Source organism: Dipodomys merriami, unplaced genomic scaffold, assembly GCF_024711535.1.
Source record: "Dipodomys merriami isolate MVZ:Mamm:240054 unplaced genomic scaffold, mDipMer1.0.p SCAF_13, whole genome shotgun sequence".
Lineage (NCBI taxonomy): Eukaryota > Metazoa > Chordata > Mammalia > Rodentia > Heteromyidae > Dipodomys > Dipodomys merriami.
This window is the reverse complement of record NW_027202604.1, coordinates 12,626,965-12,640,399: the sequence shown is the minus strand read 5'-3', so window position 1 is coordinate 12,640,399 and position 13,435 is coordinate 12,626,965. Positions and strand designations below refer to the sequence as shown.

Here is a 13,435-nt window from a genome sequence, read left to right as displayed (position 1 = left end):
GACTTAATGACATTATAATACACACACACACACACACACACACACACACACACTGTACTCTGCTATTTTCTTTTATACATATATATATATAATTTATTACTCTGCTATTCTTTCTCCACCCCCCCTCTCTAGTAGCGTTTAGTATTATGTGTGTAGAAGAACTGCAAATTTCAGTCTCCAGAGAACTTAGGACTATAGGGATGTGCTACCATGTATAACTTTATTTTCTCCTAACTATTTCCCATATTTTTCTTTTTGTTGCAAATATTTTTGATTCATGAATTTTTGATGTATTAACTCAGCCCAAATTGGTTTCCATTTGTTAGTGAGCTATTAATATTTTGACAGCGTGTTAGCTCACTTTTCCTAACTATAACAAAATACCAGAACCTGAGGAGATTTATGAAGGAAAGAGTTTTAGTTAGCCCATCCTTATGGAGATTCAAAGGTATGGCATTGTTTTCAGTTTTTCTTTGGTGATGGTGGATAACCTTTCTGTGTGGGAGAGGGAGAGATTATATCCCCAGATAGAAATAGAAAAGAAGAGGCTAATAATCAGGTTCATCTCTTCCTCCTCCTCCTCCTCCTCCTCCTCCTCTTCCTCCTCCTCCTCCTCCTCCTCCTCCTGCTCCTCCTCCTCCTCCTCTTCCTCTTCCTCCTCCTCCTCCTCCTCCTCTTCCTCCTCCTCCTTCTCTTTTCTTCTTCTTCTTCCTCTTCCTCCTCTCCTTCCTCCTCTTCGTCCTTCTTCTTGTCTTCCTCCTCTTCCTCCTGCACCCATTCTCTTATGAAAGCTAACTCAGGGGTTCACTTGTCCTAAAGGCATGCCTTCCAATGATTTAAGGATTTCCCATTAAGTTCTGCTCCTTATATATATATACAATGGAATTCTATGCCTCTATCAGAAAGAATGACATTGTGCCATTTGTTAGGAAATGGAAAGGCTTGGAAAAAATTATATTAAGTGAAGTAAGCCAGGCCCAAAGAAACATAGGTCCCATGGTTTCCCTTATTTGCAATAACTAGTATATGTCTGAGTCAAGCAGAAAAGGTCAGATAAGGTGATGTTAGGGAAATAAATCCTAAGATATGTATTCAAATGTTCTTTTTCTTTCATGCGATTGTTTCTAACACATTTATAAGATTATTTCTTTGTTGCTTTGTATGTCCCTCCTCCACAGTATAACCCCTGCTTTCACTGTACTTGATGTGGGTATAATTTGTGGAGGGGAAGGGGAAAAACAAATCGTTTAAGTAGGGATACAGGTGAACCCATTGCAACAATGAGATGTACAAGTCGTTATGTCGATGGGAAGGGATGGAAAAAAAAAGTTCTGCTCCTTATTAATCTCATCACTTTGGTACAGACACAGTGCAGACCAAGCTTCCAATATAGGATCCTAAGGAGAAAAACGATGCCCAAACCATTATAGACAGGAGCAACAGACAGATGAGATGGTTACGACCTAGCTGCTCTGCGCTCATGTGTCACAGGACAATAGTTCATCAGATGGAAATACTGACCTTCACTCCCAGTCCTGTGGGGAACTGCGAGCTTTTGTATGTTTCTTTAGCTGAATCAAATTCTCTGAGCAGTTTCCCCTTATTGCTATTTTAAAGTATTGATAGCCAAATACAGTTTTCTGCAGGAATCATGCAGGGTGGTCCATAGGTGTGTGTCAGCCGCATGTGAGGAGTGTGACCTTCGTGGAAATGTAATGTGCTATTCTTCCACTTTGAGCTGTTGGACTGTAGTTTATGCTCTGAGGACAGGATGTTTTCCTTGTCCAAGGCAGGGTGCCATCGCTATGGAAACCTCTCGGCTGATGGGCCTCGATGACTTCCTCGTGGCTTTTATTATTATAGTTGCAGTGACTTGGAAATTCTAACCACATGGGAAATCCATGGGGAATAATAAGTAGGGCTAAGGAAACAGATTCAGAGAATTAAGATGATAAAGTTATAACTTCATTCTCAGGTAACACATTCCAAGTCTCCAGGGCTGAGCAGGTGTTCTTCCTTTTAGATCATATCCCCATGCCATAAAAGCTTTCTAAACATCAAAATAGGTTGAAAATGATTATTTTGGAGTTGATGTGCCTTCGGAGAGCAATTTTCCAAGCTGTAATTCTTATTAAGTGAGGAACACAACACTTAGAGGGTCCCCAATGCCCAACTGCACCAGCTTCTCTCCCTTCAAGCTGTCAGTCAGCAGCCACATATGGAGACTAATGAAGAGAGCTATTATTTTTATCCACATCTTCTACAGTAGATAAATGTCTCTGCTCATTTTTTTTTACTATAAGATGGAGCAGTAAGATTTATTTCTTCGGTTTGATGATTGCATATTGGTTGAAGACATTCTATTATTTGAGAAATTATTACTTTTGAGGGGAGGACCAAACCCACTATATATCTTACTTTAATTTGTGCCAGATGTTGGAGAGAATGTTGTAGAAAGCAGTGGGAATGCAGTCCCATCACACTATAGACTGGGCAATGCGTAAATGTTATTGAGTACGAAGCTTCAAGAGCAGACGAGAAAGCTGATTTTCCCCAAACCATCGTGTTGACTTTCAGCCTTACATACGAGGCTTTGTCTATCTTTTGCTAATAAGGAGAGGCTAAAAACAACAATTTCTGATCCCTATGTGGAATTGGCATTGCCAGGGAACTTGCTACCTTATAGCCACAAGGAGGAGCTCAAGCATCAAATGAAAAATTAACACAAACAGAAGTCTATATTGTGCTGCTTTGAGCAACGTGTTAAAACAATATTTACTCTCTTATGGAGGCAAAGTGATTTGTGTTTTTTTTTGTACAAATTACTATTACTCTGGAGACCTTCCCTTGATATGCTGGTATGTAACAAGCATAGTTAAATAAGTAGAATCATATAGGCATAATCTATTCTTCTTCACCCAGTAACGGGACAGATCTTTAAACATGCAAGGGTGTGGTGGCATATCTCAATTGCTGCAGCACCCCGAAACAGAGGCAGGAGGATTGTAAGTTTGAGGCTACCCTAGGTAGGCTATATAGACCTTCACAAGAAAAGGAAATGCATCTTCAGGACTAGTCAGGGAGAAGTATTCTCACATGCATATTTCTCAATAGCCCTGACCTTGTAAGAAATGCTCATCAAAATGACATTGAGATTCTATCACGTTCCAGCGAGGAACCAAGGACACAAACCACCAGAAATGGGGTCCAGAATGAATGAAAAAAAGGAACCCTAACAGTTTGTTGAGCGAACTGTTTGTCCAAGTGTGAAAATGGGACAAAAGAACTAGATGAGATAGATATTGAAAGGGGAGGGGATGATGCAGAGAAAGCAAATTTGAGCAAGATGCATCCTCTACACAAACGGACAGGTTGAAATGAACTCCTTTTGTACAACTAATGGATGCTCATAAAAATAGGGTGGTCCAAACTGCTCAAAAGAAATGTAAGCTTGTTCAACCACTTTGGAAAGTAGTCTGGAGGTTTCTCAAAAGACTCCACATAGAGATCCCCTATGCCCAACAATCCCATTTTTGGGCATTTACCCGAATGATCACAAACAAGACCATACTAAAGCTACCAGCACAACTATGTTTATTGCAGCATTATTTACCATAGCTAAGATATGGAACCAAGCCAGATGCTCCTCAGTAGATGAATGGATCAAGAAAATGAGGTATATATATGTACACACACACACACACACACACACACACACACACACACACACACACACACACACACACACACTAGAATTCTATGCCTCCATCAGAAAGAATGACATTGCCCATTTGTTAGGAAATGGAAAGACTTGGAAAAAATTACATTAAGTGAAGTAAGCCAGGCCCAAAGAAACATAGGTCCCATGGTTTCCCTTATTTGCAATATCTAGTGTATGTCTGGGACAACCAGAAAAGGTCAGATAAGATGATGTTAAGTGAAATGAACCCCAAGATAGAGACACAAGTGGTTTTTTTCTTCCTTGCTATTGTTTCTAACGTATTTATAAGGTACCACGTGTTTTTTTGTTGCTTTGTATGTCCCTCCCCCATGGTATAACCCCTGTTTTCACTGTGTTTGATGTTGGCATAATTTGGGGAGGGGAAGGGAAAAACAAATTGTTTAAATAGGGATACAAGTGGACCTATTGCAACAATGAGATGTACAAGATGCTATGTTGAAAAATGAACTTTCAACTTTGGCGGGGGTGGGGGAGTGTTGTCCTGGAGATGGGAGGACAGGGATGGTAGGGGATAAAACAAAGGAGGAGGCAAAAATGCTTGATAAGAAATGTACTCATTACCTTGCTCATGTAACTGTAACCCTTCTGTGCAGTATTTTTACAATAAAAAACATTAAAAATAAAAAAGGGTGGTCCAAGTGTCCTTGAATTATCAGGCACAGAAGCAGAATTTAAAGATCTGTCTCCATCCTAATATAATTCAATAGTAGAGTACTTGTCTACCCTGTGGACAGTCTTGGGTTCTATCCCCAGTGTGGAAAAAAAAAATTACCCCCCTACAGATGGACCCATTGCAACAATGAGATGGACAAGATGCCATGTCGAAAAATGAATTTTACAAGTTAGGCTGGGGGTGGGGGTGGGGATGTAGCTGAGGAGATGGGAGGGAAGGGATGGTAGGAGAAAAACAAAGGAGGAGGCAACAATGCTGGATAAGAAATGCACTCATTACCTTGCTCATGTAATTGTAACCCCTCTGTACAGTATCTTCACAATAAAAAACTTAATTAAAAAATTACTCCCCCATCTGAATGATCTTTGCTATTGTTTCAAGGGCTTTTCCTATCTCCCAACAACTCACATCAAGAAGATGGAACAAATGCTGATAATCAAATCTAAAGGGCTACCAGGACAGATTATTAGCATCTTTGTTGGACAAAGAAAGTGAAAACGGGGCAAATGAAGCCAACATCTTCCACAGCTGTGTGCGTTCCTTGCCCTGTGGCAAAGAGAGCTGGCTTCTAAGGAAGCTGATTCTCTCTTGGTGTCACCAGCATCCTCAAGTGATAGAACCAGTACAAGAGTATATCTGTTTGGCTCACATGCAGCTGACACTCTTCTGTCTAAAGTGAGAGGATGCACTGACGTCTTTTTCCCACTAGGACCTACTAGTGTACAAATCTTATGCTGAAGAAAGTTCTGCCTTTGGATCATAGCGTACATTAAAATGAGCTTTTATCACTATTTAGCATTTCGTTAGGTATAGTATATGTTTCACTTTACGTTGAGCTTTGTAAAATGCTTCTGAAATTTTCAGTAAAGATCAGTAATTATTCAACATGATTATTTTTCTCCTTCTTTCCCACGAAACTTTTCCAAAGCAGTCAATTTATTTACCAAGAAAATAAATACTTGCTGATGTGAATTCAAAAATAAAATAAAATTATAAAAAAACCCAACCACCAAACCTCAAAAGAAAACAAAGAAAATAAACACATGCTTCTGGAAATGTACTCAAGAAGGCTCCCAGTGGAACTCTGTTCGGATCCTTTCACAGGAAGCAAGTGGCCTGCACTGTTTGTTGCAATGATTACTCCAAAAAACCACACACATATCATACAAATTTCAGAACAACAAAAGAAGTTCATGTTTGTGTATGTTTTAATTATTGCTCTCTGGGATCACTTTGTCAGGAAGTGGGCTATTTTTTACAAAAACAACCACAATTGAAAGAGAATGTGAATTTTCCTCCTAAGCCTTACTCTTAGGAGGGCACAGGCAAGCAAGAGCAAACACCACAGGGCTTTCACAGAGACAGAGAGGTTTCTTTGATGGAGATGTTTCAGTCGCTCTGCAACACGGGATTGGATGACTGGAGAGCAAATTAAGATGAATTCTTTCTGGGTGCTATTAATCATGTGATAGCGATACATTTGTGATGTAAAATATTCATGACTTGTGACAGGGCTGCTGACTTTTAGCTGTTGGTGTCGCTTTAAATTTGCATATCCTTTGTGCTTAATTTTGTTGAGAATTATTCATGTATATTGATCAGGATTTTTTTTTCCTGTGAAGTGCACATTTTTAAGTTGAATCACTTATTTTTTTTAATTGTTTTTTGGAGGCTTTTACATATTCAATAATTGGTATTTTTCCCCTCACTTTTCAGGTTATGATTTTTCTCTTGATTGTCTCTGACGTTGTGCAGAAGTTATAGAATTCGGTGTAATCCCATTTGTCATTTTTTTTTTTGCTTTGTTTCCTGTGCTTTAAGTCACCATATCAATATTTTGAAGTGTTTCCTCTATGTTTTTCTCTAGTAGTGCTATTTCATTGTTGATCTATTTTTGATTAATTTTTTTCCTACAGTGTGAGAGATGGGTTCAATTTCCAAATTTTTACACATATATATTCATTTTCCTTAGCAGCATGTGTTAAGTGCCAACTCTATCAGTTGGCTATAGATGTATTAATTTATTTCTGCTCTCTGTTCTATTCCATTAGGCCATGGCTTTGTTCTGTTCCGGTACCATGCTATTTTTCTACTTTTGCTACTTTGGCTGTGTACAAAGTCTTGAAATCAGGTATTACAATCCATTAGTTCTGCTCATTTTGCTCAGAAAAACTTCCAGATAAACTTTAGCTTTGTTTCTTCTAGGTCTGTGTATGATATCATTGGCATTTTGATGGTATTGCAATGTCTCTAGATTATTTTGAATAGTAGGAATATTTTAACAATGTGATTCTTCCAATTTGTGACTGTCAGAGTATCTCTCACTTATCAGTGATTTCTTTAATTTTTCAGTGTTTCATAATTTTTATTGCAGAGGTCTTTTACTTCCATAGTTATGCTAATTCATAGGGCTTATTTTTGAGGTTGTTCTGAATGGGGTTGATTTCATGATTTTTTTTCTCAACAAATTCACTTGTTTTTTGGGGGGAGGGATTGGTTGTAGGACTTGAACTAAGGACCTGGGCACTGTCCCTGTGCTCTTTTTCAAGACTAGTGCTCTACCACTTTGAGCCACAGTGCCACTTCTGGTTTTCTCATGGTTAATTGGAGATAAGTGTCTCAAGGACTTTCCTGCCTAGGCTGCCTTTGAACCACGATTCTCAGATCTCAGCTTCCTGAGTAGCTTGGATTACAGGCATGGGCCACCAGTGTTTAGTGTAAATTCATTCTTTTTTAATATATATATTTTTATTGTAAAGATACTGTACAAAGGGGTTACAGTTACATGAGTAAGGTAATGAGTACATTTCCTATCGAGCATTGTTACCCCCCCCTTTGTTTTTCCATTAACCATCCCTTCCCTCCCCACCTCCCCAACTCCTCCCTCACCCCTCACCCCTCCCCTCTCCCACACCCATATATATATATATATATATATATATATATATATATATATATATATATATATTCAGTTAGGTGGCAAGTATATATATTTATTTATATGTTCAAATAGTTTTTTTGGTGGAGGCTTTAAGTTTTCCTATGAATCATATTATTAGTAAAACAGGATAAATTGAAGTCCTTCTTTCCTGTTTGCTCTTTGTTTCTTTCACTTGCTTAATTGCTCTGACTAAAGCTTCTAGTTTTATGCTGAATAAGCATAGTATGAGTGGAATCTTTGTCTCATTCCAGATCTTAGGGAAAGTGTATTTAGTTTTTCCTATTCAGTATTATATAAAGGCTACATATAACCACTGCTCTATATCTAAATAACCACTGCTCTATATCTAATTCATTCTGGACTTTTATCATGAATGACTTGAATTTTAGCAGTTATTTTTAATCTACTTATATCATTATATGATCATATGATTATATGGTCTTTATTCCCCATTCTATTTATGTAATATGTTAGTTGACTTGTATATATTGAACCATTGTAACATACTTGGAACGAAATCCACTTAATCGTGGTAAATGAGCTTGATGTGCTGTTGAATTCAATTTATAGTGCTTTGTTGAGGATTTTTGCTTCCATGTCCACCAGGAAAATTTGTAGAGTTTTCTTTTGATGTGTGTCTTTGTCAGATTTGTTGACAGAGCAATGCCAACGTTATGAAAGAGTTTGGATTTCTTTTTTTCAATTATATGGAATAATTTGAGGAGGATTACTAGTTCTTCTTTAACATCATAGTACAATCCACATGGAAGTCACCTAGTTTTAGATTTTTTTCTTTGTGGTAAGATTTTTCTTTTGGTACTGATTCAATCTCATTGTTATTGTCTATTGAGGTTAAGAAAATATCCTTAGTAGGGCTAAACTGTCCATTTCTTGTAGATTTCTAACTGGTTAATGTATAGTTTATCAAAACAATCTCTAATGATCCTTTGAATGTCTGTGGTATCATTTGTAATGTGTCCTTTCTTCTTTAAATTTTACTTACTTTGGACTTCTCTCTGTGTTTTTGGTTAGTCTAATTCAAGGCTGTCAATTTTGCTTATCTCTTCACAGAACCAACTCTGCTTCAATAATCTTTGGGTGGTTATTTTAGACTATGTCATTTCTTTCTATACTGATCTTTATTATTTTTTTCCTTTTGCTATTTTGAGTTTGGTTTGTTCTTGATTTTCAAAGATCTTGAAGTACATCATTAGGCTGTTCATTTGAGACTATTTTTTTTTTTTGTGATACAGGAATTCATTGTTATAAACTTCTCTCCAAGCGCTACTTTTCCTACCTCCCACAGGTTGTGGTATGCTGTGTTGCCATTTATATTTGCTTCAAGAAAGTTTTAAATTTCCCCGTGACTTCTTCAGTGATACCCTTGTTCAAAAATACGTTGCTCAGATTCCATGCATCGGTCTAACTTCTAAAGTTTCTGTTGATTTTGACTTCTGGTTTTATTCCATCGTGATTTAAAAAATGATGCAAGATCTGATTTCTTTATGTTTTTAGTGAGTTTGGGCATAACAATTACCATGTCAGAGTTGGGGGACACCATCTGTCTCTGAAGGTTATAGCAGCGCAGGCAGGTGTGGGATAGACAGCAATGTGTGGGGTACACCTGATATGGCCCTTCCCAAGGGAAGGGTGTCACCTATAGGGTGGTGGCTCTCCTCAGGCTCCATTGTTGACCTGGTGTCTGATGTTGTTTGCTTCAGTGGTGGCAAGGGGCCTGGAGCCATTGCCCATTGGTGTGAGTGCCATGGGGTGTTTTCCATGGGGTGAGGCTGGGGCAGAACTCATAGCATCTCTCTATAGGGCTTCCCAGCCCTGTCAGCAGTGTGTAGTCAGACAAGGTGAAAGAGGACGTGCATGGTGTCAGCAAGAGTTGTTTCCTTCTCCTCTGTTGCCTGTCTAGGAGCAGATTCCCGCCCCCCCCCAATCATGCATGCTGAGGGGTGGGGAGATGGCTGGGGTATTTTTGTTTCTCTGATTCTTTTAATTGTTAGTGGGCACCAGTGATTGAGTGGGAGCGAGTTGACTGCAGCCAGGTGGAATCATCCTCAGCTGAGTTGCTTCACAGGAGCGGGCAGAACTGAACCCGGAGGACCCTGATTAAAGTATATATGACATTATGCTCCAAAGTGCATGTAGGTTGCTTGAAGACAGAATCACATTGACCTTACGAAGAACTCCAGTGGGTACTACAGATTTGGGATACTCTCCAAAACTCAGATGCAGCGACGCTTGGGATGTGTCATTGCCTGGGTGTCATTTGTGTTTAGGGGGTGACTCATCCTGAATGAGATATGTTTTAGGGGATTAAGTGGCAGGATGCATGTTCACCTGGCAATTCTAGACCATGGCACTAGCGCACCGACAAAAGTATCTTCAGGTCTACCCTATATGACTCATACAAAGGATTTTCTAGGAAGAAAACTGAGGCTTTCTGGGTGATTATGCTGCTGGTACATGGGTTGGCTATTCCATATTAAAACCAAAGAATATTCACAATACAGGGCTCACAGAAAACCTGAAAGCCAGCCCTATAGAAAGCAGGAAAATTATCAGGGAGTATGTAACTAGAGATGATTATCTAGAGGTGATCTGACTCTACTCCAGTAAACGTTGACCCCTTGCCTAGATGGTGTGTGGCTCTGGGTGGGAAAATCCAGGTGCTTGGCATGTCTCTGACATCTGTCTTCATCTTGAGGCTGTTTAGCTTTGCATCTGCATCATCGTCAGTCAGCCTTCCCTAGAAAGAGGCTGCTTCAGCTTGCCCTTTTACCAGCTTAGTGACAATAAAGAAAGCATGGGTCTTTGTCTTCTTTCCAGGAGGTGCATTACTGAAAGGCCTGGAGTTTTGTGAACAGAGAGGCCACCAGAGAGATGAGAGAGCTCATGGGACCACCTTGGAGGTCGCAGCTAGGAACATTGTGAAACTCATAGCCTCAGATCAGAGAACTGTAGTCTCCCAAAGGTGAGTTAGGAAGCTGGGATCCAAGGCAGGGGGGAAGGAATGCTGGGAAAGCTAAGTTATGTGGTCTACTACAGTCTTCCTGAGTGTCCAGGAAGAAAGATAAAATCATTTGTTTACCCTCATTTAATATCTTTTATCATCTGAGAGCCACTGAAAAGAGCAGAGTCCAAGAAGATAAGAACAATATGAAGGGTACACATGGAGAAGTGTAATGTATGGAGGGGCGTGGGTAAGACTGATGTGTGAAACCAGTCATGGATGAGCATAAGGACTACCATTGAGGACATGATCAACAATGATCATGACAACTCAAAGAGCAATGGGGTTTCCATCTCCTAGAGCTGAGCTCCTCCACCGTTCACATGCTGGCCAGTCACCAGGGGATCTTGTTAAAATGTAATGATTCACAGGGCTGGACTGCGGCCTGTGTTGTCACCAGGTTGTGGAAGTTAGCTCTCTGCACAGCTTGATTCCATCTCCAGTTCTTAAAGAAGGCATGTGAGCATCTGCCTCTCAGGGAGTTTTGGACAGCATTAGGTCATGTCCCAGTACAGCATGATGTGGGAATGCTTGCTGGAGGGTCTCTTCAAAGTGCCAAGGGGTGGGCCGCATGGCTTGGGAATGCTCGTGTTGGCAGGGTGTGTGTGTGTGTGTGTGTGTGTGTGTGTGTGTGTGTGTGTGTGTATGCGTGCACGCACAGCAGAATTGAAAAGCGCATTATGCTGCTAAAATGAATTATACACAGTGAGATAATCACAGGCCTACGCTGCCAACGGGCAGCTCCCACTGGAATGAATTAGAGAGAGGGAGTATTAAAAAAAAAGTAGCCAGACTGCAGGATAATATGTAACCAGAAATATTTTCAAAATAGGCCACAAAGGGATGTTTGGGCAAGTTAATTTTTAAATGTATGCTCTGACTGTGTGGCTGCAGACTCCTTAGATGACTGGAAATCCCATCTCTCCTCTGTTCCAGGCTCCCTCAGGCTGTATTAGGAAAATATTGATTTGTCTCTTTGATTTGTTAAGCAGCACATTCAATAACAAGTTTTAGCTTGCTAACTGGGGTTTTCATAGCATGTGCCATAATCAGACACAGCTCATAACAGACTGCCCAATTGTGTTCTTTTATGGTAGAACAGTAAACGGGAGTGCTTCTCCGAAAGTATTTCAGGGTGTAGTGTTCAAATTAGAACCAAAAAGATGAACAATGTTAAAAATTGCAGAGGGGTACAAACTGAAGGAATTCAGGGTATAGTGCTATTAGAACCTATTATTAAGAAAGTACCTGGTTATTTTGATTTCAATGGCAGAAATTAGAATTTATTACAAAAACCAGAAAAAGAATTGTTTAAGCATTTCAGGTTAAGTTTCCTGTAGAATCTCGTAGCTTTGTACAAGCACTAAATTAAGTGTTTTCATTTTTTACCTTATTCAACTTCATGATAAATATGATGAAATCAACATAATGCATATTAGAGAGTACAAGCAAATAGAAACACCAGTATTCTCCAGTGTAAGTTGTTTGATCTGTTTTTGAGTCTGTTTAATGTTTTTGGAGAGGGATTGAGGAGTTGGGGTGAGAGAGGAGATGAGGGGGGTTATTCTCTAGCTTGGGGCTTCATGAAGTTTCTATGCTTCTTTGCTCCTGGAGCTGAAGTGGAGTGGGAAGGCAGAGTGATATAGAGAAAAGCAATTTGCAACTCAAGGGCTTAAGTTATACTGGGTCAAACTGGGTTGATATTGACTTGTTCATTTCTTTTCTGCTCAATTTTTCTCATTCAATAGGAATAAAAGGGCAAAACTCTCTTAGTGTTTATATCCCACAAATGTAATTTGCAAATGTTTTACAAATAAGATTAAGAAAACAAGGTGGCGGGGGGGGGGGAGGATGGGAGGGGATGGGAAAGGGAAACAAAGGAGGAGGCTACAATGCTTGATAAGAAATGTACTCATTATCTTGCTCATGTAATTGTAACCCCTCTATACAGTATTTTCACAATAAAAAAAAAGAAAACAAGGTGGCATCTGGCCTTCATAGATAGACAAGTTAAGTTTCTTATGGACACCTGTCTAAGGGCATTGTAAACTCTCTCCCTTCCCGATTTATCATAGCCCTGATCTGACTCCCTGATTCTGGACTATTAAAAAAAAACTTCTTATGTAATATATCATTCATTCTTTTATTCATTTTACTCATGGATTGTATTCTCTCTTCTACAATTTCAGCTCCAGAAAAGAAAGATAATTTTGTATATTGATATCCTAAATACTCAGAACAATACCTGGCCCTTATGAGGTCTCCAATAAAGAAAAGATTTCTAGAGTAAGTCCACCCCCATCTCTGAGATGAGGCTAAAATTACAATAAGAATAAAGTCATCTGATATACTATGTTGCAAACACATGTTTTCCCAACTGATAAAAATTTTAGAGAACAAAGGATTATCGCTTGATTTATTCTCATGTAGATCAATTAGCTTCCCCCAAAGGTTCAGGTAACTCAGATTCTTCAACCATGATATTGATGACATTTTGAGCTGGATAGTTCTTTGTTGTGGGGATAGTTTGTGCATTGTGCGATGCTCAGCAATATCCCTGCCCTGACCTAACAGGCTTGTGCCATACCTTCTCTCCACTTATGACAACTGAAACCGCCTTTAGACATTGTTCAATGTCTATGGGTTGGAACAACTTAGTTCAATCATTCACTTTAACATTGTATAAGATTACTAGCTTGCAGAGGTTTATTTTTAATATTAAGGAGAGAATAGTTATCAAGTACTTATATAGTTGTTCAAATAATGGCCCCTGATGATGTTCAATCTTGGGAACCTGTGACTATGCATGATAAAAAGGATTTTGCAGATGTGATTAAGATTAAGGACTTTAATATGGGAAGATTACGTTTTGATCATCTAATTGATTCTGGTCTACTTACATGAGCTTTTACAAGTGCAGAAGCCTTTATGACTGCGTTGAGAGAGATGATCTCAGAAAAGCCATGAGGGAAATGTGATGTGACAAGGATTCCGTACTTGGTAGCTGGCTTTGAAGACGAAGGAGGAGGCCCACGAACCAAGGAATATGATTGGCTG

The 13,435-nt window shown here is 39.3% G+C and overlaps 1 long non-coding RNA gene across 1 annotated transcript in view; it reads left to right on the top strand.

The window, feature by feature from the left end:
* LOC138824532 (uncharacterized) overlaps nt 1-12,624 on the top strand; it is a 50,237-nt gene extending 37,613 nt beyond the window's left edge. Inside the window, exons 3-4 of the long non-coding RNA XR_011371121.1 lie at nt 10,195-10,339; nt 12,568-12,624. This is a non-coding gene — a long non-coding RNA (uncharacterized lncRNA). The remainder of the gene's footprint in view (nt 1-10,194; nt 10,340-12,567) is intronic.
* The last annotated feature ends 811 nt before the right edge of the window (nt 12,625-13,435 follow it).